General features: G+C 47.8%; 1 protein-coding gene across 3 annotated transcripts in view; it reads left to right on the top strand.

Moving 5' to 3' along the window:
- Nucleotides 1-5,006, top strand: part of YPEL2 (yippee like 2) — a 188,773-nt gene that overhangs the window by 145,083 nt on the left and 38,684 nt on the right. The gene's annotated exons all lie outside the window — the stretch shown is intronic.

A 5,006-nucleotide genomic window follows, 5' to 3' on the forward strand; every position in this document is an offset into this window, starting at 1 on the left:
AGTTTATTTGCCCAAAATCACGCAGGGAGGAAGTCATCTCTTGTAACCATCTGTGTCAGCTGTGTCTTCCAGGAAGCTAAGAGTGCAAGGAGTTGATTTGGGTAAAATGCCTGTGAAATAAAAAATAGGGAGGAAGCAGAATGAGATAAGGAAAGCCTTTGGGCAATGATTCAAATCTGACACTTGCGAAAGAAAAGTGGGGAAGAAACAGGATTGAACAAGGAGTGACTCGGAACTCAGTGCAGATGTGACAAAGTTTTGACCAACTCAGTGGGATGCTCTGGAGTGAAGGTTGCCAATTAGAGGAGATCCATGTTGGGCAGAAAGAGTTCAGGCCCTAGTTAAACAACCATGTTCAGTTATTGTCTAGGGGAGATTCAGGAAAAGTGTGGCCTCAGCTCAAAAACTGAGGTACAGGACTTCCCTGGTGGCGCAGTGGTTAAGAATCCGCCTGCCAATGCAGGGGACACGGGTTCGAGCCCTGGTCTGGGAGGATCCCACATGCCGCGGAACAGCTAGGCCCGTGTGCCACAATTACTGAGCCCGCGTGCCACAACTACTGAAGCCCGCGCGCCCAGAGCCCATGCTCCACAACAAGAGAAGCCACAGCAATGAGAAGCCCACGCACCGCAACGAAGAGTAGCCCCTGCTCGCCGCAAATAGAGAAAGCCCGCGTGCAGCAATGAAGACCAAACACAGACAAAAATAAATAAATTAATTAATTAAACAAAACAAAACAAAACAAAACTGAGGTACATTCTGAAGATGCTGCAGCCGGATGCTGTCAAGCCAATTGCTCTCCTAGCAGCTGGCTGGATGGAAGTACTTTCTGGAAGGGAGATCCAAGTGGTGCATCTTTCTGACGGCCACAGTCTACCCCCTGGCACCATGCAGACCCACTTCTTTTTTTTTTTTTTTTTTAATTAGATTTTATTTTATTATTTTTTAAATATTTATTTATTTATTTATTTATTTTTGGCTGTGTTGGGTCTTCGTTTCTGTGCGAGGGCTTTCTCTAGTTGCGGCGAGCGGGGGCCACTCCTCATCGCGGTGCGCGGGCCTCTCACTGTCGCGGCCTCTCTTGTTGCGGAGCACAAGCTCCAGACACGCAGGCTCAGTAGTTGTGGCTCACGGGCTTAGTTGCTCCGTGGCATGTGGGATCTTCGTAGACCAGGGCCCGAACCCGTGTCCCCTGCATTGGCAGGCAGATTCTCAACCACTGCGCCACCAGGGAAGCCCCCCACTTCTTCTTTCACATTTGGGAGCAGCTCCTCCAGGGTTCCAGTGCACCTTTCTTCTTGCAGAGAAACTTAGAAGAGGGATGTTAGTGGGATAAACTATAGTCCTTATCACTTAAGTTGGTCTTGGGGCCACAACCGGTACTCATGCTTTCCTCTCTCCACTAACCATTCTAAATTTACTTGCCCTTAGCTCTCATCTCTATTTGTTTCAGCAACTTACCTGGGGGTGGAACACAACCTTCATTTCTGAGGGGTCTGACCCAGTGGTAATCATACCTTTCTCAGGCTGAGGTTGCTGTATTTGTCCGTATACATTCTTAGTTGGGCAAGGGAGTACCATAAAGCACCCAAATGGGTCACCCGAGTTCAATACATATTCTTCCTTGCCCCTATTTTGTAACAACAGCCCTCCTCCTCCTACTAATCAGAGCCATTACCCTTGCCAAGAGGGTGACTGTTCCTCTTGCCTGCTTGTCTGTGGACACAAGGAACTAAAAGTGCCCAAGAAAGAGCCATAGCTTGTAGATCAAATGGAGCTCTTGCCGGTTCTCCATTCATGACTTTTTATCAGGGCAACTGATCTCAGCCTCCGGCTTCTTGCTTTCTTTTTTTTAATTTTTTTAAATTTTTGGCTGTGTTGGGTCTTCATTGCTGTGCGGGGGCTTTCTCTAGTTGTGGCGAGCAGGGGCTACTCTTCGTTGCGCTGCATGGGCTTCTCCTTGCGGTGGCTTCTCTTGTTGCGGAACACGGGCTCTAGGTGCACGGGCTTCAGTAGTTGTGGCACACGGGCTCAGTAGTTGTGGCTCACAGGCTCTAGAGCACAGGCTCAGTAGTTGTGGCGCACGGGCTTAGTTGCTCCGCAGCATGTGGGATCTTCCCGGACCAGGACTCGAACACGTGTCCCCTGCATTGGCAGGCGGATTCTTAACCACTGCGCCACCAGGGAAGTCCCTTCTTGCTTTCTTTTGACTATATATTAAGCAATACCCACATTAAGTGTCCATGTATTTTGCGCCTTGGGATGCCCCTTGGGATGTCATTTTTTTTTTTTTCGGTACCCCTGGGTGGGCTCGAGGGAGATGTCATATTCTCTCTCTTATTTATTTATATTTTTGGCCGTGCCTTGCAGCTTGTGGGATCTTAGTTCCCTAAGCAGGGACTGAACCTGGGCCCTCAGCAGTGAAAGTGCAGGGTCCCAACCGCTGGACCGTCAGGGAATTCCCGGGATGTCATATTCTATTGACCATCTCCACAGTTCTCTTTGGGTCAAGCCCCCTTGGCTGCTGTTCTGCTGGTCATTACAGTAAATGTGACCCCCCGGATCCTGGTGGTTAAGTGCTGCCCCCTGACCTCTAGTGCTTCAGGGCCCCATGAGGCCCATTTCTATCAGTAAGCCAAGCTCTGTGACAATCTCTCTTACTGGCAGCCTTAGCCATCTCTGAACTTCTTACTGTTCTGGTGTCCCTCTCTCTACCATATTCCTGAAGGCTTTGGCAAATGAAGTGTATGTGGGGTTCGATCTGGTTCAATCCATGGCCTATGTGTGTAACATAATCTGCTGGTGGGTCTTTCGGTCTCACATAAAATACCTATTCCAACATGCCTACCTCCCTCAGCTTCTTCTTCTTTTTTTGAAGACACTGTACAGTTTATTTAATTTATTTATTTATTTATTTATTTAGGTTCCGCCGGGTCTTAGTTGCGACAGGCACATTCCTTAGTTGCAGTTCTTGGGCACATTAGTTGTGGCTCGGCGGCTCCTTAGCTGTGGCATGCATGTGGGATCCCATTCCCTGACTAGGTATCGAACCCACATCCCCTGCATTGGAAGGCGGATTCTTTACCACTGGACCACCAGGGAAGTTCTCCTCTCTCAGCTTCTTTATTCCTTCTTCTGCCATCTGTCAGGGCAATGCAGACATTTTTGACTTCACTGAGAGTGGACGTACTTCGAAAAGCCACCTCAGCAGTGAGTTTTCCCCTTCCTCTGAGGCCCTTGCCAAGGGTTAAATCCCATATGCAGGGAGAATAAGGATATAGGATTTCAAGAAATTTTTTTCACCAGTGTTATGTTCTGGGACCCTTAGTCACACACCCTCAAAATACAGTCCCACCAGTACTCTGGCTCCTACTGGGACATGCTGGCTTGTTTTTGCAGCTCTGTTTGGGGACAGTCCCTTTTCTCTCTTCTCAGACGCAGCTGAATTATGCTGCAACTTAACATAGTTGTGGACCTTTCAACCAGGAGAGGAGGCGAGGCAGATGCTGAGAGAGATCCCTGTTTTCTTGTGAGGCTGAGGCTTCTACAGTGTCTTTTTACCCCTGGGAGTGCTCGCTCTAAGTAGGGAGGGGAGCACCTCTGCAGTCTCTGCGGGTTCAGCGGAGTCAAGGGAGTCAAAATAGTCAGGGGGATACTCCAGATCTTCTCATCTCATGTGTCAGGGTCCCAGGTTTCATATACCAGGGCCCTGACCATAACAGACCATAACATGGCACAACAGACTCAGCTTCAATCATGTTAGAAGCTCTTCAACTCGGGAATTCCCTGGCAGTCCCTGGCAGGGATTTCCCTGGCAGTCCAGTGGTTAGGACACAGGTTCAATCCCTGGTCAGGGAACTAAGATCCTGCAAGCCACATGGTGTGGCCAAAAAAAGAAAGAAAGAAAGAAAGAAAATGGGGACCTCCCTGGTGGTCCAGTGGTTAAGACTCATGCTCCCAATGCAGGGGGCCCAGGTTCAATCCATGGTCAAGGAACTAGATCCTGCACGCCACAACTAAAGATCTGGCAGGGCGCAACTAAGACCTGGCACAGACAAATAAATAAATATTTTAAAAAAAGAAAGAAAGAAAGAAAGAAAAAGAGGGACTTCCCTGGTGGCACAGTGGTTAAGAATCCTCCTGCCAATGCAGGGGACACGGATTCAAGCCCTGGTCCGGGAAGATCCCACACGCCATGGAGCAACAAAGCCCGTGCGCCACGACTACTGAGCCTGCGCTCTAGAGCCCACGAGCCACAACTACTGAGCCCATGCGCTACAACTTCTGAAGCCCACGCACCTAGAGCCCACGCTCTGCAACAAGAGAAGCCACCGCAATGAGCAGCATGCACACCACAAGGAAGAGTAACCCCCACTTGCCGCAGCTAGAGAAAGCCCATGTGCAGCAACGAAGACCCAACGCTGCCAAAAATAAATAAATAATAAATAAATAAATAAATTTTTAAAAAAAGGAAAATATTTGTGAATGAATCAACGGACAAAGGATTGATCTCCAAAATATATAAACAGCTCATGCAGTTCAATATTAAAAAAACAAACAACCCAATCCAAAAATGGGCAGAAGACCTAAATAGACACTTCTCCAAAGAGGACATACAGATGGCCAAGAAGCACATGAAAAGCTGCTCAACATCACTAATTATTAGAGAAATGCAAATCAAAACTACAATGAGGTATCACCTCACACCAGTTAGAATGGGCATCATCAGAAAATCGACAAACAACAAATGCTGGAGAGGGTGTGGAGAAAAGGGAACCCTCTTGCACTGTTAGTGGGAATGTAAATTGATACAGCCACTATAGAGAACACTATGGAGGTTCCTTAAAAAACTAAAAATAGAACTACCATATGAACCAGCAAGCCCACTCCTGGGCATATACCCAAAGAAAACCATAATTCAAAAAGACACATGCACCCCAATGTTCATTGCAGCACTATTTACAATAGCCAGGTCATGGAAGCAACTTAAATCCCCATCAACAGAT

Source organism: Balaenoptera borealis (genome assembly GCF_965194805.1).
Source record: "Balaenoptera borealis genome assembly, chromosome: 20".
Taxonomy (NCBI): domain Eukaryota; kingdom Metazoa; phylum Chordata; class Mammalia; order Artiodactyla; family Balaenopteridae; genus Balaenoptera; species Balaenoptera borealis.